This window comes from Furipterus horrens, unplaced genomic scaffold (genome assembly GCF_987537825.1).
Source record: "Furipterus horrens unplaced genomic scaffold, mFurHor1.1.pri manual_scaffold_17, whole genome shotgun sequence".
NCBI classification, from domain to species: Eukaryota; Metazoa; Chordata; class Mammalia; order Chiroptera; family Furipteridae; genus Furipterus; species Furipterus horrens.
The window spans coordinates 54,674,563-54,701,266 of record NW_028327187.1 but is presented as its reverse complement, the minus strand read 5'-3'; the positions used below and the strand labels follow the sequence as shown (position 1 = coordinate 54,701,266).

The 26,704-nt window shown below is 40.5% G+C and overlaps 1 protein-coding gene and 1 pseudogene across 2 annotated transcripts in view; both read left to right on the top strand.

The window, feature by feature from the left end:
• Positions 1-26,704, top strand: part of RNF128 (ring finger protein 128) — a 193,923-nt gene that overhangs the window by 130,134 nt on the left and 37,085 nt on the right. The gene's annotated exons all lie outside the window — the stretch shown is intronic.
• LOC149991030 (lysine--tRNA ligase pseudogene) lies at positions 9,008-10,868 on the top strand (annotated as a pseudogene).

Genomic DNA, 26,704 nt, shown 5'->3' with positions numbered 1-26,704 from the left:
GTGGCGGGGAGCAATGGGGGAAAAATGGGACAACTGTAATTGAAAAACCAAAAAATAAAATAAAATATAAAACAAACTCTACCTTACCTTTTACATGTGTTTAACCTTAAGGACTCTGAATTTTGTTTTCCTAACCTATGATGATCTGAAAAGAAGTTGGCTTATTTTAATAGTACTTATAATGTTCCTAAAAGTTTTAAGAACACAATTTTTATTTGTGGCTTGGTTACCCATTAATAGATTTCCAAGTCTGTACATCTTTTCTCATTAGAGGATTTCAATAGTTATTTAAATTAAGGCTAGGAAAGTGTGGTTATATTGAGCGAGGTTTTCATTTATAGATCTACAAACAACCTATATTTAACACAGTTCCAAAATGCTGTGAGTTGCAGGGTATTCGTATTCTTGTTTTCCAGCACCATCACTTCATTTTTCAAGGGAACAGGATGTGTAAGAGAGACAAAAACTGGCTAGTGCAAAAGCACCAGTCACCTCCATTGCCTTAGGCTGCAATCCCCCACTAACACTTTTTTTACTTCTTCCATCTGGCTGATGTCTTTTGGTTTAACTGGAAAACAAGACAAAGAAATTGACTTACCTTGAGTAATATAATTAAAGGCTAACAGATTATCCTTTGACGGTAAGAAAAGCTACATCCTTGCTCTATTTTTATTTCAATCTGTTGTACCAAAGATGAGTGTGTTCCATTTGAAATTGGGAGAAAGCACATTACAATGGAAGGATAGGTGTCCTTCAGTCAGACTGGTTTGAATTCCAGCCCTGCCAATTAATAAATATACGATATTGGGCAAGTTGTGAACTTGGACTTCACTTATCTTGTTCATAAAAAGGAGGATAATAATGTCCATTCTCTATGATGTTGTAAATAAAACATTTGACACATAATGGACATGTCATAAATGTTTTCTTGAACATTTTGCTAACAATTTTTATTATAAAACATAATATTTCTCCTTGGTAATTATAGCTGTTCACTAGCACATTTTAAAATCTGTAATTGTAGAAGTAGAAAAAAAACTGATATCCAAATTGCTGTTTTCCTGGGTAGTTTCTGAGAAATACAGAGAAAAATCACATAATCAAGACACTGAAACAACTATTTTGCCCTCCTTTAATGTGTATCTCAATTTTAAGCAACAGCAAGACCTTAAAACAAAGATATTAAGCTCTGACAATAGAAATGACTGTGGACCTTTTGATGGCACAGTGGTTAAGAGAGAGGATTTAGGAATCAGATGGATTCTGATTTGAACTCCAACCTATCTTATAGTAGCTTTGTAAACTTAGCCAAACTAAGCTCTTTATTACTCAGTTTTCTTAGTCTGTAGAATGGGGGATGATAATTATACTTACCTCATAGGGTTTTTGTGAGGGATTAATTAGATAATATATAAAGCATTTAGCATACAGCCTGATTCATTAAAGGATAGCTTAACCACCTCTTCACCATCATCTATAGCCCTGTATTGGTGATTGGCAATGAATGTCACAGCAGGACTTCTCAGAAACACTATTTAACTTTGTTTAATGCATCATTTTCTAAACTCACTTATCTATATAACCCCTTTTCCCTCAAAATACTTAACATCTGAGATATAATTTGGAAAACACTGATCGCCATGCACTTAATAACTCTCTCTTTCTTTCTCTTTTATTGCACTGGCTTTTTATTTTAACTGTGTCCAAGTTTTGTCAATATCAAGGAGTGACTAAACCAGTTATCTCACTATGATAAGGACAGAATATTTTCAGTGTGATGACAAACACTGTATTAATATGGTACTTTTTATGTCAGGTTAATATGACTTCAAAGTATAGCTGTACAGGATAGATTTATTTATTTATTTATTTATTTATTTTGGACTTTCAGAAACAACTTATTGTGAAAGAATAAAAACACATGAGACATATTTGTGTTTGTTTTTACAATAAGTATATGGGCCTTAGTGCAGAGGTTAGCTTTTATAAACTTCATATAGGAGGAAATTTAATATTTTCAGTTGGTAGAATGTTCTTACTTATGATATTTTATACTAAATGATACCAGAATTTCTTTAGAAGCATACTAAATTCTATTTTTTTCTCTAATTCAGATACCTAATTGAATACTAATTGGATTTTTGTAACTTTTGCACCCTTAGGTTCTTGTGGCCAGGTCAAAATAAATACCCTATCTCTAAACATAATGCTCTTCCTAATTTTAACACTTAATATGATCTCCAACCACATTCCCCTGTTATAAAGTATACCTTATGAAAACATAAACAAAAAGATTTCAATTTCAACAAAGGTTTGAACACCTTTATGACCAGCTCTGTGCTGGATGTGGCAGGAAGAAAAGAGTGAGCAGAGAGTAGCTCAGGATAAAGAATGAAGTGGTATTTTCCTTCCAGGGAGCTCACATTTTCAGGCTCTGTTGTATTTTTTTGTTGCTGTTAATAATGATATTTTAGTCTGGCACTTATATATCAATTTAGGTAGGGCTTTTGGAAGTACACAAAAATGGCCCTCTCTAGAGTTTGTCAATATTTAAGGTACAGAGTGCATGTCTGTTCCTTCTATTCATTTTTGTAATAGTTTTACCTGGTCTGAAAGGTGGAGGGTAAAGTGGCAAGTGGTATAAGCCATGTCCTAATTTCATTGTAAGTCTATCCCATGGCTTGGTATTATGCTCATATTTTCCCCCTTTATACAGCAACAATTTATTCAGTGGAATTCTCTTTTCCAAGATCTCACATTGCAGGAAAACAGAACCAATTTATACAAGGACAAAAGATCACCGTAATTTCTTTTTTTAATTTAAATTTTAATTTTTTACATCATAACTTTTAATGTTGATATAATTTTTCTGTCCTGAAACCCCTAAATCTCCTGTTTATCCATTTTTACTTCCCAACAAATATATTTCTGTTTTTAACCTGCTGTGTACATGCATATATCATTAGTCAATGGTTGCTTCACCTTGGACCATCAAATATTCTTATCAGATTCTGAGCAGCTCTGGATATTGTACAATTTGTTATCCCAAAGGATCGAGTACATTGATGCTTGGATTAACTGATCAGCATTCCTCTGGAAAACATTAATAAAATAGCAACAACAGATATTGAATTTGGTTTCTAGAAACCTTACAGCCCCGAAACAAAAACTATGACAATGGAAAACTTCAGCATAAAAATTTTATAATATTACCTCATTAATTAAATAACATACATACTACCATTTTTGCATAGCTTTGCAATCGCCAATCTTATTATTTTATTTTCCTCAGTATCAGCACAAATTTAAAGTTGTATAGACAATCACCCCGTACCAACTCCTTTAATACTTTTATGACATCTGCACCTCCTCTTAAGTGACCAAACCACCAGTCTCCCATTGAAAAGAAATATCTGTATTCTAAATTGAGCTTGGTACTAAAATGGCATCTGTCCTAGCTCCTAAACGTAAGCGTGAAACTTAGGTGTAGTCAAGCCCCATTCAGAGAGGGAATATTGCCACCATTATTAGTGCTGCTCTCTGACTAAGGCAATTTCAATGGAATCAGCGCTGCAACAGTGTGTGTCACACTAAATCCAAGGTCTATAGAGTTGGATTACTGCCTAACATTTTTTATCAGTGTATATATGATATGTCCTTGCTGTAGGCAGATGTCATCTCAAGATATGCCATCTCTGAATATAGGGAGGCAGTGGTGCACCTTAGACTCTGTTTACCACAATTATCTTTAAGGATGAATTTGTTTTTAGGTTGAATCAAGATTAAAATTATCACTAAACATAGCATACTTAAAAATGGATCCATCAAACATTTATTTGACACGTGTTATGTTCCAGGTGCTCTGAAAACACTTGTAAATACAGTGATGAAAGATCCAATTCCTAACCTGAAGGACTTAATAGATTAGGAAATTCAAGTAAACCAAATAACCTCAAGGGAATTCTGCACTAGACAGTGTAAAAGCTGAATGTCTAACCCAGATGGGCCAGGATTTTATAAAAGGAGATTGAACTTGATTCTTTAGGTGAAATGGAGCTCATTAAGGGCCTTTAGCAAATGAGTAATATGAACATTTTGTCCTCTTATATTTCTTTTTTTTTTTTTTGTTAAATTTATTAGGGTGACATTGGTTAATAAAATTATAAAAGTTTCAGGTGTACAATTCTGTAATACATCATCAGTATATTGTATTGTGTGTATCACCCCCAAATCATGTCTCTTTCTGTCACTATTTATCACCCTTTACCTTCTTTTGCCTCCTGTACTCTCCTTCCCCTCTGGTAATCACCATACTGTTGTCTGAGGTTTTTTTTTTTTTTTTTTTTTGCTTAATCCTTTCTTCACCTTTTTTACCCAGATTACCAACCACCCACCACTCTGAAAGCTGTCAGTGTGTTCTCTGTATCTGTGAGTCTGTTTCTGTTTTGCTTGTTTATTTTGTTCATTATATTACACATCACTCCCTGGCTGGTTTGGCTCAGTGGATTGAGCGTCAGCCTGCGAGCTAAGTGTCGCTGGTTCGATCTTCCAGTCAGGGCACACCAGAGAAGGAAAACTCTGACTCCAAAAAACCTCCGCTGCCTTGCGGCATACCTCTTCAGGGGAAAGGCTAAGGAGAAGGGAAACTCTGACTCCAAACCTCTGCTGCCTTGCGGCATACCTCCTCGGGGGAAAGGCTAGGGGAGTAAACCCCGACAGAAAATCCGAAGCCGGAGTCCCTAAGGCGGTTTGACGTTGTAGTCAACACCGGCAACTCCTGCGGCGCACCTGAAGCCAAGCTGTATTGACCCTGTCTTTCCCCTTGGATCCTTCAGCTGCGAAGAGAGGGGGGGTCTGCTGCATGGGCAACAGCTGGCCCTCCATATCACCCTGCCCAGGCTTTGTAGCTTCACTGGAGAGGACACTCCAGTGTCATCGCAAGATGTGGACTTAACACGGGAGGAGACAGTTACCGGTTATAAGCTCATCCGATTGGCGAAGGAAACGAGCGCCAGGGGTCTCCTCTGACGGTGGGAGAGGTCATCGCACCTCACTGGACAGCTACCGCCCGCCTCAAGCTGGGCAGCCCCCAGCCAATTAAGTGCCGTCTCGCCATGGCTCGCCTGCCCCACTGGGTGCGTGGGGATCAGAGAGGCGTCTCTTGAAAAGTGGGCCACAAAACACTTGCACCAGGCAATTCCAAGCAAACAACAAGAAAGAAGCCTCCAGCTCTTCGCCTCGCTAGCTGGAACATCAGGACCATGTGTCCCAGACTTACTGCAGACCTTCTGTGGATCAATGGTGCCAGGAAAACCGCCGTCATCGACTGGGAACTGGCACGACTAAACATCGACATTGCGGCTCTACAGGAGACCTGGTTGGCCGACAACGGAACTATCAGAGAAACCAACTACACCTTCTACTGGCAAGGGAAGTCTCCGGACCAACCAAGACAGCACGGTGTTGGGTTCGCTGTGAAGAACACGCTTGTTAACTCCATAGAGCCACCCACAGGAGGCACAGAGAGATTACTTACCCTCCGATTGTCAACAACTTTCGGCCCAGTCAGCATTCTTAGCGCGTATGCCCCAACCCTCTGCGCCACCACTGAAGAGAAAGAACAGTTTTACCATGCACTGGACAAAGCATTATCCAAGATCCCCAGAAGTAACGCTCTTTATCTCCTTGGAGACTTCAACGCAAGAGTAGGAGCTGACCACATGGCCTGGCCCACCTGCCTCGGAAACTTTGGGAGAGGAAAGATCAATGAGAATGGTCAGCGACTGCTTGAGCTTTTGTGTCACCACGGCCTGTGCGTGACAAACACATTCTTCAAGTGCAAAGAGATCCACCAGGTGTCATGGAGGCATCCCCGCTCCCGCCACTGGCACCAGCTTGACCTCGTCATCACCAGAAGAACGGATATTGGCAGCACCCTCCTCACCCGCAGCTACCACAGTGCAGACTGCGACACGGACCATGCCCTCGTGGTAAGCAAGGTGCGCATAACATCGAAGAGGTTGCACCACTCCAAGATGAAGGGTCGCCCACGCATCAACACCAGTTGTGCCAGCAACCCAGTTAAGACCCAGCAATTCATCAACAGGATGGAAGATGCACTCGGCGAGGGAATGGCGGCAGATGACATTATCGAATCCAATTGGCCACGTCTCCGCGACGCCATATACAACTCCGCCATTATTGCTTACGGGAAGAAAGAGCGGAAGAACGCTGACTGGTACGAGGCTCACTGGGAAGAAATGGAACCCGTGATCGAGGCTAAGAGGAAGGCCCTACTGGCTTACAAGGCCACGCCCACTCCCAGTACACTTCAAGCTCTACGGGCTGCCAGGAACAAAGTCCAGAAGACCGCCCGCCACTGTGCCAACACCTATTGGCTAAAACTGTGCAGAAGCATCCAGGAAGCCGCCGATATAGGCAACGCACGAGGAATGTATGAGGGTATCAAGAAGGCAACAGGCCCAATCCCCTCCAAGATCGCCCCCCTTAAGTCCAAGACAGGTGAGGTCATCACTGACCAGGAACAGCAAATGCAGCGGTGGACCGAGCACTACCTCGAGCTGTACACGACGAGGAACACCGTAACAGACACTGCTCTTAACGCCATCCCAGACCTACCAGTCATGGAGGAGCTAGACACCCCACCTACTGCGGCAGAGCTCGGCAAAGCCATCGACCGCCTCGCTTGCGGGAAAGCACCAGGAAGCGACGGAATCCCTCCAGAAATCCTAAAGAGCGGGAAACCAGTCCTGCTACAGCCGCTCCACCATCTACTCTGTCTCTGCTGGAAGGAGGGTTACATCCCCCAGGATATGAGAGACGCCAACATTATCACCATGTACAAGAACAAAGGAGACCACAGCGACTGCAACAACTACCGGGGCATCTCTCTCCTCAGCGTTGTCGGCAAAGTATTCGCCCGGGTCGCTCTTGCCCGCCTGCAGACCCTTGCTTCCCGCGTCTACCCAGAGTCCCAGTGTGGCTTCAGAGCTGGCCGATCAACAGTGGACATGATCTTCTCCCTACGCCAGCTGCAGGAGAAGTGTCACGAGCAGCATAAACCACTCTACCTCGCCTTTATCGACCTCACGAAGGCGTTTGATCTGGTCAGTTGAAGCGGACTCTTCAGCTTGCTACGGAAGATTGGCTGTCCACCACATCTGCTTGCTGTGGTCATGTCCTTTCACGACAACATGCACAGCACGGTGTCCTACAACGGCGCAACCTCTGAGGCCTTCCCAGTCAGCAGCAGAGTAAAGCAGGGCTGCGTCCTCGCGCCTACGCTGTTCGGAATCTTCTTCTCCATGCTCCTCCAATACGCCTTTAAGGACTGCAGCGAGGGTGTCTTCATTCACACCAGATCCGATGGCAAGCTCTACAACCTGGCCCGTCTACGAGCCAAGACCAAAGTCAAAGAGGTGCTCATCCGTGAGATGCTCTTCGCCGACGACGCAGCCTTGACATCACACTCCGAAGAGGGACTCCAGCAGTTAGTCACTTGCCTTTCCCACGCATGCAAGGAGTTCGGACTAGCCATCAGCCTGACGAAGACGAACGTTATGGCTCAAGGCACGGGGACTCCCCCATGCATCACCATCGACGGATACACCCTGGAGGTTGTCAACGACTTCACTTACCTCGGGTCCACCATCTCGAGCTCTCTGTCAGTCGACTTGGAGGTCAACCGGAGAATCGCCAGGGCAGCCACAGTTATGGCCAAACTGAACCGGCGAGTGTGGAACAATTCCAGCCTCACTGAGAAAACCAGTCTGCACATCTACCAAGCCTGCGTACTCAGCACTCTCCTCTATGGCAGCGAGACGTGGACCACCTACGCAAGGCACGAAAGGAAACTCAACAGCTTCCACATGAGGTGCCTGCGATGCGACCTGCATGTCGCCTGGCAGGATAAGGTCCCCAACACCGAGGTGCTGAAGCGAGCCAACATGAGCAGTTTGCATGCAGTTCTTAGTGAGAGACGCCTCAGGTGGCTCGGCCATGTCAAAAGAATGGATGCAGGCCGTATTCCCAAAGACCTCCTCTACGGCGAGCTAGCAGAAGGCCAGAGGATGACAGGGCGCCCAAAACTGCAGTTCAAAGACATCTGCAAAAAGGACATGACACAATGCTCCATCAATCTCAACACATGGGAAGTTCAAGCAGACGACCGCCTAGCCTGGAGGCTCGCGGTCAGGCAAGGTACGTCACGCGCAGAGGCTGCGCGCGACAAGGAGGCGGTCCAGAAAAGATCGAGGCGGAAGCAGCGTCAACAGCAGCAACAACAGCCATCTGCCTTCACCTGTAACAAGTGCGGCAGGGATTGTCACTCCCGAGTCGGACTGCACAGCCATTCTCGGCGGTGCAGATAGACTCTCAAGAAGCTACGCCATTGTCTCTCGAGACGGACAGCTGCCGATGACGATGACGATGATTACACATCTGAGTGAAATCATATGGTACTTGTCTTTCTCTGATTGGCTTAGTTCACTTAATGTAATGCTTTCCAGGTAGCATTTTTTTCCTTTTAGAAAAATGTGTGTGGTAGCTGTGAGGGGAATGAATTGTAGGGCTAAGACTGGTGGTTTGGAGACCAGTGAGTAGGTTGTTATAGGGATTAAGGTGAGACAGTGGAGACAGTGGAGTTGTATTATAACTTGAAAGGAATTGGCCTGTTTCTGATGTGGCTAATTTTCAAACTTCTCTATGTAAAGTACTTACTGATAAAAATAAAATAATTATATTGACAGAGTTTTTCTATGCAGGGTAAAGGATTGGCATTGTTCTGGCCAGAGTGACTAGACCACTATCTTGGAGCACAAACTATAACCAAACTCCAACCTAATATTTCTAAAACTATGAGCCATATCTTTTGGGTCAGGCACTCCATAGAAATAGCTGTGGTGCAGGGACCCCAGGTGAATGTGGACAGTGGTGAGCCTAAACTGAGCAAAAGTGGTGGTACTGATTAGTCCCAGTGTGTTCTGACATGTTGACACAAGCTGTCGTAAGGCTTGTTAGTGGGTCCCTGCACCAATCACCGGGGTAGAGTTGGCGCAGAAGGAGCTGTGACTGGGTCAACTTGCTCCTTTCACAGTGCTTCACAAGGACAAGGCACTTTCTAATAAAAGAAGTGACCTGAAGAGATACCTGAAAGCTGAGAAGAAAGTAGTAGAGAAGGAGGCAAAGCATAAGGAGCTCAGTGAGAAACAACTAAGCCTGGCCAATGATGCTGCCACCAACCACATCACTGACAATGATGTGGGCACCAAGGAAAAGCGTGAGCAGGGAGTAGCTCAGGATAAACTATCAATACTACAAGGTCTGTAGCAAAGCAGTCCACTAACTCAAAGTCAATGAGAAATATCCATACCTATACAAGTTCCATGTAAACATCTTACTCTCTTCACCCAAGAATATAGTCACATGCAGCCTGGGGAGCACCTGAGTGACATCACCTTAAGGGGGACAAGTAGGAAACATGCCTAAAGAGCTTCTAAGGGAAGGCTCGTCTTCTCTGACGTTCAAGGAGAGAGAGTAAAGTTGCAAGTCATGGCCAATTACAGGAATTATAAATCAGAAGAATTTATTTGTATCAGTAACAAACTGTGTTGGAGAGACATAATTGGAATTTAGGGGAGTCCTGGGAAAACCTAAAAGGATGAGCTGAGCATCGTTCCCTAAGAGATCACACTGCTGTCTCTTTGCTTGTGTATGTTACCTCATCTTCACCTCAAAGAAAAGGAACTCAATATTGCCAGAGATACTTGGACTTGATCCTGAATGTCTTTGTAAGGCAGAAATTTATCATCTGCTCTAAAATCATCACATATAAAAGAAGTTTCTTGGATGAGTTGGAATTCCTAGAGATTGAAACTCCCTTGAACATCTTCGCAGGGTGAGCTGTAGCCACATTTTTTTTTATCACCTGCCACAATGAGCTGAACATGAATTTATACATGAAAATTGCTTCAGCACTCTACCCTAAGATGCTGATGGTTGGTGACATTACCAGGTTTATGAAATTGGATGCCAGTTCCTGAATGAAGGAATTGATTTAATTCACAATTCTGAGTTCACCACCTATGAGTTCTGCATGACCTAGACAATAACATGGTCTCATGAAAATCATGAAAAAGATGATTTCAAGGATAATGGTGAAGTACATTACAGACAGTTACATGGTCACTTACCAGCCAGACAGCCTGGAAGGTCAAGCCTAAAAGGTTGACTTCATCCCCTACTTCCAGAGAATCAACAGGGTAGAAGAGCTTGAGAAAGCCCTGCGGGTGAAGCTGCCAGAAACTAACCTCTCCAAAACTGAAGAAACTTACAAAATTCTTGTTAATATCTGTGTGGAAAAAGTTGTTGAATGCCCTGCAGCCAGGCTCATAGATAAGCTTGTCAGGGAGTTCCTGGAAGGGATGCATCAATCCTAAACTGAACTGTGATCACTTGCAGATAATGAGCCCTTTGGCCAAATGACACTTATCTAAAGAGTGTCTGACTGAGCTCTTTGAGTATTTTGTCATGAAGACGAAAATATGCAATGCCTACTCTAAGCTGAATGACTCCATGAGGAAGCAACAGTTTTTTGAAGAACAGGTCAAGACTGAGGCTGCTGGTGATGATGAGGCTGTGTTCTTAGATTAACTCTTTGGTTCTTCCCTGGAATACGAGCTGCCTCCCATGGCTGGCTCAGACATGGGCGTTAACAGAGTTACCATGTTTCTCACAGACTCCAGTAACATCAAGTACTTCTATTTCCTGCTATGAAACCTGAAAACAAGAAGGAAAATGTAGCAATTGTTGATACATTAGAAAGCACAACAGCTGGCATATATGTCTAGAAAATAATAATTGCAAGTCATGTAACTCAGGCATCTTTGCACTTTGGCAAAAGATCAAGGACTACAATGGAATTCTTGTATGTTGCTATCCATTTGACTATCGCAATTCAGTCACCAAAAAAGAAAAAAGGAACTAAGAATCCCTCTTTTACTTCTTGTTACCAAATAAACAATTTCTCTAAAATAACTAATTTCTTAATAATATGTAGACATTATTTGCCATATTCACTGTGTTGACATTTACATAGAGGGTGTAAAAACAGTGGTTGGCAAAAACTTCTGGCCCCTTAGCACAAATTAAGGCAGAGACACCGAACTGTATTGTATACTATACCTCCATTAACTTACAGTAAAAAGAAAATGTCAGTTTTACTTAAGGATATCCTTGACAAATGAGTAAGAATAACTTTGTTATCCTATTATTTATCCTACTCTGTCATATACAACCTTTAAAATAAATTCTGTGTGATAAAATGGGAAGTGAGCATGAACACTTCTGCAAGAGTCCAAAATATAATGATTGGTTAAAGGAGAAGCATTTGTATGACTGACTAATGGGCTGAACTAGCTGCTTTCTTCAAAAACTACTTTTTAACTTGAAAACACTACTGACAAACGGTGGTTATTCAGACTTGGGTGCTTGAAAGACCTTTTCTCCCAAATGACCTGAGTCTGTCATGTCAAGGAAAACAAATGACAGCAACTGCTAATGATAAAATGAAAGTGTTCAAGCAAAAATTAGAACTTTAGAAACCTTATCCACTGTGTTAGCTTGACAACTTCCTAATACTTAGACTTTTCTGATGCCATCAATGGTGATACAGCATCAAAAAACAACCATGGGCAAAAAGTCCAATCAAAATGGCAACATCAGTAAACATGGCTTGTCTCCTCACACAACCATATCAAAATTACAACTGAACTATAGAACAACCATTATTCATAACTGCCAGAATCGAGATGAATAGAAGTCCTAAAACTACAAAATTAAAGAATAAACTACACCAAGACTAGTAAGAGGGGTGGAGATGCAGAATGGGCTGGTCCCAAACCCATGTGTGGTGGATAAATATCAGAAGTGATGTCTCAGGAGTGAGGGGTCCCACAGCAGGCCCCCCAATCCAGGGTTCCAGTATCAGGGAGATAAGTCCCCATAACTTCTGGCTGTAAAAACCAGTGAAGATTGAGTCTGTGGAAGACAGAAACTTCTGGAGTACCAAGCAGTTCCTCTTAAAGGTCCTGAGCATGGACTTACTTGGATACACTCCCTCTGATCTCCAGTGGTGGGGCAGCAGCTTGAAAGGCACCAGTGGCATACAGTGAGGAACTAAAGTGTCTGGCATCAGGGTGAAAGCAGGGGGACAGCTTTCTTCCAGACAGAAGTATTGGCAGAGGCGATTCTTCCTTTTCTGAATCCTCCTCCAACAGAGTTGGCAGGTGGGTGCCATATCTGAGACTCCATCAACCTGGCTAACACAGTTGGTTCCACCTTGGTGATTACCTGAGGCTCAACCCCACCCAACTGTCAGGTCCACCCAAACTGTTTCCAGTGGCTTTTCCATACAAATGGCATGTCATGGCTCATGCTTATGATTTTCCTAAATTCTCTTTAAAAAGTAGCATCTGGCTTCAGTGAGCCCTGCACCTCTCGCTAAGTGGCCCCAGGACCATCACAAGCATGCAGCTGACCTTGGTACAAAGTTTGGCATTGCCTGTACACCTCCAAGCCCAGCACAAGTAGCATCCATATCGAGATTGCTGTGTAGCTTCTTCCAGCTGGCTTCAGACAGAACACAAGTGGTGTCTGACCTTGCCTGCATGTGCTGGGAGGTTCTAGAATCTGGACACCAAGTGGACAGCTACTAACCACACCAGAGCACCACCACCTAACCAACTCCACAAACAACACAATCTAGGGGTAGACTCAGCAGGCACCAGAGCCCTGCTGAAGTAATTCCTCCTTGTGGAGTGGGCCCCTGCTCAGCTGATCTTCCATGGTGGTCAAAGATTGGGGGTCAGTGGTCACAGCCAGTCATTAAGCTGTTTGGCCTGGGAAAATTTCTCCCATTGACCTGCCAGAAGCAATCAAGACTCAACTACAAGAGGAGGGTGTACACAGCCCACATGGCGAGTGCAACTCCAGTACTCAGCTTGGGTGATAAGAAAGAACACCCATTACATTAGGCCACTCTACCAAGCCAGGGAGACATAGAAGCTCTACCTAATACATAGAAACAAACACAGGAAGACTGCCAAAATAAGGAGACAAAGAAGCATGGCCCAAATGAAAGAACAGAACAAAGCTCCAGAAATAAAAACTAAATAAAATGGACATAAGCAATATACTAGATGCAGAGTTCAAAACAGTGGCTATAAGGATGCTCAATGAACTTAGGGGAAGAGTATATGAACTTAGAACTTCAACAGCACAAAATAAGACATGAAAACCATAAAAAAGAACCAGTCACAAATGAAAGATACACTAAAATGAAGAACAACTTACAGAGAATCAACAAGAGAGTGGATAAAGCCGAGAATCAAATCAGCGATTTGGAATATAAGGAAGCAAAAAACCACCCAATCACAATGGCAAAAAAAAATGCAAAAAAAAAAAAATGAGGATAGTTTAAGAAGCCTCTGGGATAACTTCAAGAACACCAACATTTGAATCATGAGGGGTGCCAGAAGGAGGAGAGAGAGAGCAAGAAATTGAAAATCTATTTGAAAAATAATGACAGAAATTTTCCCTAACTTGGTGAAGGAAACAGATATACAAGTCCAGTAATCACAGAGAATCCCAGACGAGATGAACCAAAAGAGGCCCACACCAAGACACATCATGATGATTAAAATGCATAAGGTTAAAGACAAAGAGAGAATCTTAAAAGCAGCAGGAGAAAGGCAGCTAGTTACCTACAAGGGAACTCCCATAAGACTGTCAGCTGGTTTTTTTAAAGAAACGTTGCAGGCTAGAAAGGACTTTCAAGAAATATTCAGTTATGTAAAGCAAGGACCTACAATCTAGATTACTCTATTCAGCAAAGCTATCATTTAGATCAGTGGTCCCCAACCTTTTTGGCACCAGAGACTGGCTTCGTGGAAGATGATTTTTTCATGCACCACGGTGTGGAGGATGGTTTCAGGATGGTTCAAGCACATTACATTCATTGTGCACTTTATTTCTATTATTATTGTACCAATACTGAGACAAGTATACAGTGCGGAAGAGAGGCAGAGATGAAAGTAGTGAATAAAATAATGGGTGGGCCATGCACAGACTAAAATAAGTGTCAGATTCTGACTTAAAACTTTCCACCAGATGCAGCTGTACAATTGAAGTACATCAACTCACTTGCCACTATAAACCTGCCACCAGATGCAGCTTGTCACTTGCCACTCACTGACGGGGTTTTGATATAAGTTTCCAAGCAATTGATTTATTATGCCCTCTGTGCAGTCAAACCTCTCTGCTAATGATAACCTGTATTTTCAGCCATTCCCCAGCACTAACATCACTGCCTGAGCTCCACCTCAGATCATCAGGCATTAGATTCTCATAAGGATCAGACAACCTATATCCCTCACTTGTGCAAGTTCATAGTAGGGTTCATGCTCCTGTGAGAATCTAATGCCAGTGCTGATCTGACAGGACGTAGAGCTCAGATGGTAATAAGAGTGATGGGGAGTGGCTGTAAATACAGAAGAAGCTTTGCTTGTTCGGGGAACCCTGATTTAGAATCAAAGGACAGATAAAGAGCTTCCCAGACAAGAAAAAGCTAGAGATTGTCACCACCAAACCACTATTATATGAAATGTTGAAGGATCTTCTTTAAGAAGATCAGAAATATGAGCAATAAAATGGCAGTAAATACATATCTATCAATAACTTAAGTTGAAAAACAAAATAAACAAGTGGCACAGAAACAGAATCATAGATACAGAGAAAATTTTGATGGTTACCAGATAGGAGAGGTGTCAGGAGGGTGGACAAAAAATGTGAAAGATTAAGTACAAATTGGTTGTTACAGAGTAGTCACGGGGTGTAAAGTATAGCATAGGGGTTATATTGGGTTGGCCAAAAAGTCCATATGGTTTATTATGTAAAATAAAAGACACATTTTTCATTTTCAACAATAACTTCATTGATTTGCATATTTCGAGTATGTTGGCTGTCTCCCATGTGGTATAACATTGATTGTTCTCAGTTAATGCCTTGATTTGATAGCTATTGACTTCACGTGGTCTGCCCAATTGTGGAGCATTGTCCAGTGAGAAATCTTCAGCATGAAACTTCACAAATCACTTTTGACATGTTTGATCAGTTTGTGTTTCATTTGTGTTTTTACCTTTCTTGAAATAATAAAGCATAACATGCCAAAAATGTTGCTTATTTTCTTCCATCTTCAGTATTAAAATGGATGCACAAAAATTCACCAATTTGGTTAAGTTTTTTAAGTGAATGTTGACATGACAACTGTCACAATACAATCTAACACAATTGTTTCAAATGAAGTTCAAGACAACTAAGCACTACTGAGCCATCTTATGGAAAAAAAGCAAACAAACATTTTGGCCAGCCCAATAGTAGGCAACAAACATATATGCATAACCCATGGACACGGACAATGGTGTGGGGATTGTCTGAGGGAGTGGGAGTCTAGGGGGAGGGTGGAAAAGGGGGAAAATTGGGACAACCGTAATAGCAGAAACAATAAAATGTAATTGAAATTAAAAAAAACAAACAACCGTGATTTTCTTGGAATTGTATTATCTTGAAATGAGTCACCATTTGTGATATCTGAATAACTCAATAAACCAGTACTTTCCAATGACCAATGCATGATATTATGAAACCATGGATAGAAAAAGGATCCCTTAACTATACAAGATAAATCAATGGATTTTCAAATAAGGAAGTACAGTGTCCACTGGTATGGTTTCCAATTCTACCTGGCACCTAACATTTAAGAAACTACCACTTGTTGAGTTTTGATGTAGTATCAAAGAAGAATATAATTATTTGAAAATGCTGTTTAAGGGCTCCTCCTTTTCCTAATTACATATCTGTGTGAGTACATAATTTCTTCATATATTTCATTCAGGAAACCAGGCTCTATAGCTTTAATGCAGAAGCAGATATGAAGGTTCAGCTATCTCCTATTAAGTCTGTAATTTAAAAAGTTTGCACAAATTAAAGTCAGAGAAAAAAACATACCATATGATCTTATTTATGTGTGGAATCTAATGAACAATAAACTAACAAACAAATAGAAACAAAGAGCAGATTGACAGCTATCAGAGGGGAGAGGCATTGGTGGGCTGGGTGAAAAATGTGAAATGATTAAGCAAAATAAAAACTCATATACACAGACAACAGTATGGTGATTACTACAGGAAAAGAGGTTTGAGGGGAAGTAGAAGAGAGTAAAGGGAGCATAAATGGTAATGGAAGGAGACTTGACTTTGGGTCATGAACACAGAATACAATATGCAGATGATGTATTATAGAATTGTACACCTGAACCTACATAATTTTATTAACCAATGTCACCCCAATAAATTAAATAAGTAAAAAAAAGACAATTTACATAAACAAAAATTTTTTGGCATACTCAATGACTTTAAAGAGTATAAAGGGGTCCTGAGACCAAAAACTTGAAGAAATACTGATCTAGCCCTTGGGTTCTTAACAGTATACTAAACATACCACTACTGGAAATTAAAATAGTTCAGGCAGGACTAATGATATTTTAATAAGGTGTCTAGGAATTGTTTACCTGTGAGTGTGATGTTTCATCCAAAAATTATTCATCTGTGACATTTGTAACAGCATCACTTCTAATTCCCTAGTGCCTTTGATATCCTGTTTCCAGAGGACCCCATCTACCAGAGATTTTTCCTGTGCTATATCAAATCTGTGACCCATTTTCTAACAGAGTACAGTCGACCCTCTATATTTTCAAGCTCCTCATTCTCTCATCTGTAGATTTAACCAAACTTGGATAAAAAATTTTTGGACAAAATATGTTATGTTATTGCAGACGTGTACTATATAGTTAAGCCTGTAGTGGCTGCATCTGTACTGAACATGTACATACTTATTCCTTGTCATTAGCCCCTGAACAATATAGTATGACAACTGTTTACATAGCATTTATATTGTATTAAGTATTATAAATAATCTAGAGATTATTTAAAGTATACAGAAAGATGTGCATAGATTATGTGCAAACACTATGCCATTTTAGATAAGGGACTTGAGCATCCACAGATTTTTATATCCATGGGAGTCCTGGAACCAATCCTCCAATGATATGAAAGACAACTGGTTTGCCTTAGAAACCTACAGCAGAAGTATTTGGGGGTGAAGAGAGGAAATAGAGGCAACTTGCTATATTACACATGACCATGTGCCTTTGTTTCATTTGCTGGCTTAAAAGAATAATATTAAAAGGTGATTTTGGTCATCTCACTGCCACCAACCCTCCTTCAAAAAGATGATTTATAACTATACAGAATGTTAAGAACCATTGCTTTAACCAACAGCTAACCTATATTAATGCCTACTTCCTATACTGACTAGAATTTAAAGGCTGGTTAAGAGCGTAATGATATATTAAAGGAGTGTGCAGTACTGATTTGTTTGGTCCCCAGTGAACCACAGACACTTGAGAAATAACTCATACATTTATTTATTGAGGGACAATTTAGAACTTTTTTTAAAATCTAGAGAGCTGCTATTAAGCAGTCAACTTAAGAAACCTAAATTTGGTTCATCTTTGGTTGACAGTAACCAAAAGGGGTCAAAAAAAAAAGTCAGTAAACAGGAATTGAAGAGGCTAGTGTGGCTTAGAGAATTTCTTTTACTGGTTTTAAGAAAATGTCACTTAATGCTTGATAAGCTTCCATATCCATCTTTGAAATACATTGACCATCCTTAGCTGCTCAAAGAGTTTGGGCTATAGAGGGAGAAAGGGAACTTTGAAAGCTAGTGTGGGCAAAATGAATATTCAGAAGTCCACTTGAATTGATTTCAGATTTTCTAATGAAGAAAATGTTTGTTAGAGAATCATGTTGGAATTGTTCATACCTCAATCTTGTTCATTCTAGATAAGAATGAATTCCAAGTACTGACCCCATTGATTTATTGGGATATTGGACAGTAGTGAATATGAACTTAGTTTTAGTAGAGCTACTTTGGCCTTTAATTGCCCTTACTATTTGTAAGTGACTCATTGTGAATACTCCCTTTTCTAATACTAAAACTGGAATACTGCTTGAAAAAGACTGAACAGCTTTCCTCACTTCCTTGTATCTTGTGTTTGAATACCAAGGTGCTGTAAGTATGCCATTATTATGCATAAAATATTTCATATATTGTAAAATGTTTTGGAATTTATTTTACATTTTGACATGTTAATATTTAAGTGTGGGGGGGAAAGTCCAGAAGCACAGAACTTACTACATAGTTTGTACTTGATAAATATTTGTTCAATGAAGATGACTGTGTTCACAAATAAATAAGATTAAACCAAAATCATAATTTCAGTTACAGTTATATTCAACATTATTTTGTGTAAGGTTCAGGTGTACAGTACAGTGGCTAGACAATCATACTTTACAAAGTGTTTCCCCCTTATATTTCCAGTACCCATCTGACACCATACATAGTTAAAATATTACAATACTATCAACTATATTCCCTATACTCTACTTTACATCCTGGTGACTATTTTGTAACTATGTACCAATTTGTACTTTTTAATCACTACACCTTTTTCACCCAGTCCTCTGATCCCCCTTCCATCTGGTAACCATCTGTTTGTTCTCTGTGTCTATGAGTCTGTTTCAATTTTGTTTGGTCATATAAGTGAAATCATATGGTATTTGTCTTTTTCTGACTGACTTATTTCACTTATATCATTAGCTTTTTGAAAGACATAAATGGGGTTGACCATGAGCAAATTTCTCTATATTATGAATAATAACTAGAAAGTGTTTTATGGGTGTGTTCTTTTTTGCCAGTAGGCCAAGGAGAGAAACCCTTTATTTATATTATCTTAGTTCCTGAGAAAGATGAGAGGAAAGCCCTCCAGGTGGCCTGCAGCATGCTGCGGATGAGGCTGGATTTGTGGAAAGTCATGTGAGTTATCAGACAGCTATGCTACTTCAGATAGAAGATCATATTTGATTGAAGAGTATGGGGGAGGGAGGCAGGTACAGTGATCCGCCTTTAGAGGCAAGGGCTGTGACCCAAAACAAAGATAGTGGGACTGGTTAGCAGAGAGGATAAAGGCTGCTGACCTGGGTGCGGCCAGGTCATGCATGGATGCCTTGGGCTTCACTCAGTCACTCACCTACACTTTTATTCATTTATTTATTCAGCAAACAGTGGAGAACAAATGAAGGTCTCCTTGTTGACTGTCTCAACAAGGGGTCAGGACACTTTACTGTGTCTTAATTAATTGGGAGAAGGAAAACTCTGACTCCAAAAAACCTCCGCTGCCTTGCGGCATACCTCTTCAGGGGAAAGGCTAAGGGAGTAAACCCCGACAGAAAATCCGGAGCCGGAGTCCCTAAGGCGGTTTGACGTTGTAGTCAACACCGGCAACTCCTGCGGCGCACCTGAAGCCAAGCTGTATTGACTCCGTCTTTCCCTTGGACCCTTCAGCTGCGAAGAGAGGGGGGGTCTGCTGCATGGGCCACAGCAGACCCTCCATATCACCCTGCCCAGGCTCTGTAGCTTCAGCTTCACTGGAGAGGACACTCCAGCATCATCGCAAGATGTCGATTCAACACGGGAGGAGACAGATACCGTGTCACTCCCGAGTCGGACTGCACAACCATTCTCGGCGGTGCAGATAGACTCTTAAGAAGCTACACCATCGTCTCTCGAGACGGACGGCTGCCGACGAGTTCCTGAGATAGGCACATGCCAAAACCTTTATTTATTGTTGAACATTTGAAATAGATGTCTGTTTTTCTTTTGCTGCTTAATTGCTATTTATTCCTAACCTGTTTCTTCTCCCTAAATACTTTAGATTGCAGAATGAAAATGTGAAAAACTTGAGCCACATTATGTTATTAATGATTTTTAAATAGGAATACACAATACAACATACACATGATGTATTATGGAATTGCACTCTTGAAACCAATATAACTTTATTAACCAATGTAACCCCAATAAATTCAATAAAATTAAATAAATAAATAATAAAGATTTGGGTGACTGCTGTATTTATGGTATCAAGATAAGTGTGGTTTGCCCTGGCTAGCGTGCCTTAATGGGTTGGGCGTCATCCTGCAGGGCAGAGGATCACCAGTTTGATTACCAGTCAGGGAAGATGCTTCAGTTGCGGGCCAAGTACCTGGTTGAGGGAATGCAAGAGGCAACCGATTGATGTTTCTCTCATGCATCGATGTTTCTCTTCCTCTCTTTCTCCCTCCCTTCCCCTCTCTCTAAAAATAAGTAAAAAATAAAATATTTTTTAAAAGTGTGGTTTAAGTTATCTGGACTCAGGAACTGGTGTTTAAGCAATTAGGGCTCAGATTAGCTATTTTTGACCATTAAATTATCAATTATAAAGTAGTATTAATACACTAGAATTGTAAATTTTACAGCTTTATCTGATATTCAAATTTAAAAATTTAGTTTTCAGATATAATGCATTACAATTTATGAATAAATCCTTGATTTTTTTAAATAATATGTTTTATTGATTATGCTGTTACAGTTGTCCCAATTTCTTTTCCCTCTTCTCCCCTCCACCCAGTGACCACCCTCCCTCCAGTTGCCCCCTACTTAGTCCATGCCCATTGGTTGTGCATATAGTTCTTTTCAACATCTTCCTGTCTACTCCACTCCCTCCTACTATGCTTCTTAATTCCTGCATCATCTCCTTTCCTTACCCCCTTCCCCCTCCCCGCTGACCTCCCCCCAATATGTTTCCCATACCTATAATTCTTTTTCCACTCTCGTTGCCTACTTAGTTTGCCTCTGTTTTGATTCCCTAGCTTCTGTTGTTGGTTGTTGTAACACAGTTTTCATTTTAATGTTCATAATTTTGATCCTCCTTCTTCTAAACAAGTCCCTTTAACATCTCATATAACAGTGGTTTGGATCTAATGAACTTCTTAAGTTTTACATTGTCCTGAAAGCACTTTCTCTGCCCTTCTATTCTGAATGACAGCTTCGCTGAATAGAGTAATTGTGGCTATAGATTTTTGCTTTTCACTACTTTGAATATTTCTTGCCAGTCCCTTCCTGAGCCTGCAGAGTCTCCTTTGAGAAACCAGCTGAGAATCTAATTGAGACCCTTTGTACATGATTCTTTTCTTCTCTCTTGCTGCTTTTAAGATTCTCTCTTTATCTGTAATTTTTGACATTTTGATTATAATGTGTCTTGGTGTGGTTCTTCCTGGGCCCAGTTTATTTGGAACTCTCTGTGCTTCCTGGACCTGTAAGTCTATTTCCTTCCCCAAGTTTGGGAAGTTCTGCTTGATTATTTTTTCACATAATTTTTCAATTTCTAGGTCGTCTTCTTCACCTTCTGGCAACCCTATAATTTGGATATTCGCTCTCTTATAGATGTCCCAGAGGCTTCTGAGCTTTTCCTCATTTTCCTCACTTTTTGTTTCCTCTTTCTGCACTGGTTGACTGTTTGTTCCTTCCCTATGTTTGATTTGTTGATTTGATCCTTCGTTTTCTTCCCTCACCACTTGTTTCATATGTGTTTTCATTTCTTTCAGCAGGACTAGCCTTCATTCTTTCCCATTTTCATTAAGTCCCGCTGTTATTTCTGTAAGCTGTCTTATAAGTATAGCTCTGAACTGAGCCTCAGAAAGATTATCTACCTGTTTGTCCATTAATTCGTGTATTTGCTTTCTGGTCAGCTATGTGATTGGTATCTCTATTATTATCCCTGCCATCCTGACAGGTTTGTTTACCTTTCCTTCTTTGGTGGGGCTGTCACACCTCCTATGCTATAGTGGGCAGAGCCCCATGCACTCGCCACTATCGGGCAACCCTTCTCACCACATTGTGATGCTTTGTGTTAGGGCGGGGGTCCAAGATGGATTCCTGCTGTTCTTTCTCAGCTGAGAAACCGGGCACCTCCTCTTCCACCCCCATGTTCTTTGGGCCTCATAGTCCAAGGCAATGGGGGTCTGCCTTCCCCAGCATTGGAATCACGAGCTTACAAGTCTGGACTGCAACTGGGTGTGCACCCCTGGTGCTTCTTGCCTCCCCTTAAATACGGGTGTCTGTGCTTATCATGGTCCCGCTGCTCGTCGCTATAGCCAGCAGCACAGCTTGACCTCCCCGCCCTGGCTTCGCCCCTCCTACCCATCCCAGCTTTGCTCCTCCTACCTGTCCGGACGAGCACCACTTGTTTATAACTTCATTTGTTGGATTTACATGTAGCTTTATTTTCTGGAACTTCTGGTTATTTCTGGTTTTGTGGTAGTTGTAGTCCTTCTTAGTTGTGGAGGGAGATGGAGTGTGTCAGTCTAGGCCTCCATCTTGCCCGGAAATCTCCTAAATCTTTGATTTATCTCTACAGGTCAGGTAGGCATTTAACTAATATGTTTTATAGTTTTTCTTAATGATTTTACCAATCAGTTCAGGAAGGGAAAGTGTGTAAATGGGCTAACAATCGACTTTGAAACAAAGTGAAGAATTAGAGAGATTCAAATCCTGAAATGACAACTGTTCTATGATCAGGGTTTAGGCCATAAAAGTTTTTTTGTTTTGTTTTGTTTTGTTTTTTTGCCATTTAATGGTCCGTTTTCATCATCAGACATTTTTAGCATAGTTTCCTTATCATTGGGGAGGGGTGGGTGCTATGTGCTATTTTAAAAATTATCATTAAAGACTGACACTTTCTCTAATGATTCCTCTAGTTAGAATATTGCAATTGCTATCATAATATCCTTATGGTTAAGTGTGTGCTATGATAACGTTGGAATTATTAGAGAACAGAGCAGCAGGGATAGCATTTTTTAGATCTATTAAATTATTTTTTGTTTTCCTATTACAGTTGTCCCATTTTTCCCCCATTGCTGCCCCCCCTACACTGCCCACACCTTCTCCCACATTCAATCCCCAGCCTGTTGTACATGTCCATGGGTCATTCATACTAGTTCCTTAACTAGACCCTTCCCCATTTTTCTCCACTTTCCACCTCCCCCCTGGTTACTGTCAGTCTGTGCCTTGTTTGAAAAACAGATAAAATTAATAGTTGATTTGGAAATTCCAGAAGGATAGAAGAAATGTAGTCATATTCTTTCACCTGACTTGACTTTAGATATTTAGTACAGACTTGCTTTCTACAGGCAAAAACTACAATCCAGTGTTCCTACTCCAGTGTTATTTTTGCTGCATTATACTTTTTCCCTGGCTTAAACTCTAGTCTTATTTCTGACTACCAATTTTTAAATAAAAAGCACTATTGAATTCAGAAATATCACAACAAAAATAATTTGATATTTTACAAATTATTAGACACTAAAGGAAAATAAGTTTTCTTTTTTATACAGGAAGAAATTCTGCAAACACAGCATCAGTTCAGAATGAGATTTGGATATTATTTTTTTCTACTGCTGGAGATGATAATAAATGTGCACAATCTGTTTCACTGGCTTAGTTCATATTCTTCATAGTACTGAATGGCTCATGTATAGAAAACATTTGCAAGTTTCTACAGGGAAAGGGCTATATTTTATTCCTTTCTGTAATGCCAAGAGCTAGCACAATATCAGGCATGTATATAGATACTAAAAAAATAACTTAATAAATGAGATTAAAGGTACTGTCTTTTATATAATTGGTCTACAAGAAAGTTAATTGAATTATAACTTTGATCTTATTAGTACAAAGTTTCAATCAAATGATCTGTGCAACCCATATTTGGTTTCTTAAGTCTAGTACTTTCAAAAGGAGATATCATAGTGAAATTTTGGATAGAAAAGTATAAAACTTGGCAACTTGCACAAGAGTCTATGTATTAATATATCAACATTGGTTAAAAGATCAACTGTAATTATGTTTTGATGAAATACCAAAAAATTTAAAAATTGTATTATAACTGTTTGCATTTAATCTGTTCTTGTACTACTATAAGTGAAGTAAGCCAAATTCTGCAGCATAAAGAACATATATTTAGTGATATAAGTTGGTTATATGTTTTTTAATACATTTTATTGATTATATTGTTACAGTTGTCTCAATTTCTTTTCTCTCTGCTCCCCTCCACCCAGTGACCCACCTCCCTCCAGTTGTCCCCCACTTTTAGTCCATGTCCATTGGTTGTGCATATAGTTCTTTTCAACCTCTTCCTGTCTACTCCATTCCCTCCTACTATGCTTCTTAATTCCTGTACCATCTCCGTCCCTTTCCCCTTCCCCCTCCCCACTGACCTCCCCCCAATATGTTCCCCATACCTATAATTCTTTTTCCACTCTTGTTGCCCACTTAGTTTGCCTTTGTTTTGATTTCCTAGCTTCTGTTGTTGGTTGTTGTGATGCAGTTTTCATTTTAATGTTCATAATTTTGATCCTCCTTCTTCTAAACAAGTCCCTTTAACATCTCATATAACAGTGGTTTGGATCTAATGAACTCCTTAAGTTTTACTTTGTCCTGGAATCGCTTTCTCTGCCCTTCTATTCTGAATGACACTTTCACTGTATAGAGTATTTGTGGCTGTAGGTTTTTGCTTTTCATTACTTTGAATACTTCTTGCCAGTCCCTTCTTGCCTGCAGGGTCTCCTTTGAGAAATCAGCTGATAGTCTAATTGGGACCTCTTTGTACATAATTCTTTTCTTCTCTCTTGCTGATTTTAAGATTCTTTCTTTATCTTTAATTTTTGAGAATTTGATTATAATGTGTCTCGGAGTGGTTCTCCCTAGGTCCAGTTTTTCTGGAACTCTCTGTGCTTTCTGGACCTATAAGTCTATTTCCTTCCCCAAGTTCAGGAAGGTCTGCTTCATTGTTTTTCCACATAATTTTTCTATTTCTAATTCTTCTTTTTTGCCCTCTGGCAATCTATAATTCAAATGTTCATTTGCTTATAGCTGTCCCAGAGATTTCTGAGCCTCTCCTCATGTTCCTCCCTTTTTGTTTCCTCTTTCTGCACTGGTTGACTGTTTGTTTCTTCCCTATGTTCCGATTTGTTGATTTGATCTCTGGTTTTCATTTCCTTACCCTTTGTCTCATATGTGTTTTTGTTCATTTCAGTGTGACTAGCTTTCATTCCTTCCCCGTCTTTTTCCAAATCTTTTGTTAATTCTGTAAGCCACCTTATGAGTATAGCTCTGAACTGAGCCTCAGAAAGATTTATTTGCTCATCGGTTAGGTCCCTAATCTGCTGCCTAGTGAGCTACATCACCGGGATTTCAGTCATGGTCTGTTTCATCCTGTCAGTTTTCTGTTTACCTTTGTTTCCTGGGCAGACTGTAGGGGGCAGTGCCCCGTGCACTCTTCACTAACCGGCAACCAGCGACCTTTTTCACCGCTCTGTGGCGCTTTGTGTGGGGACAGGGATCCAAGAAGCATTCCTATCATTACTCTCCACTGAGAGACTGGGAGGCTCCTTCCCCACGGCCTCACCGTCCAAGGCAATGGGGGGTCTGCCTTCCCCAGCGTTGGAATCGCAAGCTGCTGGTTCTCGACTGAAGCCGGGATTGCTCCCCTGGCATTTCTCGCAGTCCCGCTGTTATCCCCGCTACTACCACGGACAGCACAGCCCAACTTTTCCATCCAGATTCTGTATTCGCCCCTCCTACCCATCCAGATGAGCACCACTGGTTTATAACTACATACGTTGGGCTTCCATGTAGTTTTATTTTCTGGAATTTCTGGTTATCTTTGGTTTTGAGGTCGTTGTATTCCTACTAGTTGTGGAGGGAGACAGAGCATGTCAGTCTAAGCCTCCATCTTGGCCAGAATTCTCGGTTATCTGTTACTTGAACTTTTCTTGAGGGTCTGAAATTCTACTTTCAAGGAAGATTAATTCTCATAAACACTTGGAGAAGTGCTGTGAGTTTCTCTGGGAAGAGAATATCAGTACTATATCCTTCCATATAGGCAAGATATTATATTTTACTCATCCCTTTGAAAAAATGCCATTCTTCACATTTTAAAAATCTTGTTTAAGATGAGAAAATCTTCTAGCCTTTGTTTGCATGTTTTCAATGTTCACTTTCTAGTCCTCAACACATCAGAAATTATAGAGATTAAATATTCAGAACAAGTTCTGAATAAGACCACATATATGGTGCTTATCTTATAATAAATGACTAACTTTACATACAGAATATGTTTTGTGATGATGTAAAAAGTTACTTACAAAGTCACTAATTTTAATGTGAGAGGTTTAGAATTAGCTGAAGCATAGTAATAGACCCTCGAGTCTCCAATATTTTAAGGACAAAGAAATCTTAAGGGAGAAAGGGGCTCAGCAAAGCCTGCTTTAGCAACACACACACACACACACACACACACACACACCAATCAGAAAAGTTTTTTTTCTTATTCCACAAAAAGAAGTCTGATTGTTCTTCTATGGAATTTAATGGTACATATATTATTGTTTTCAACAGAATACCAATTGAAAAACAAATTTAACTTGGGATTATATGTGAACTTTGACTGGTTTTTCAAAATAGGTATGAGTAAGTGAAATGAATAAGCAAATTAACTTTGTTATAAGTTTTAATTTTATGTTACTTGTATTTAAGTTTTGACTCTGTAATGTTCGGTGCTAGGCTAGAATGCTAGAGTCATCTGGCTTAGCCAAGTGTACCCATATTTTCCCAACTCTACATTCATATGGCC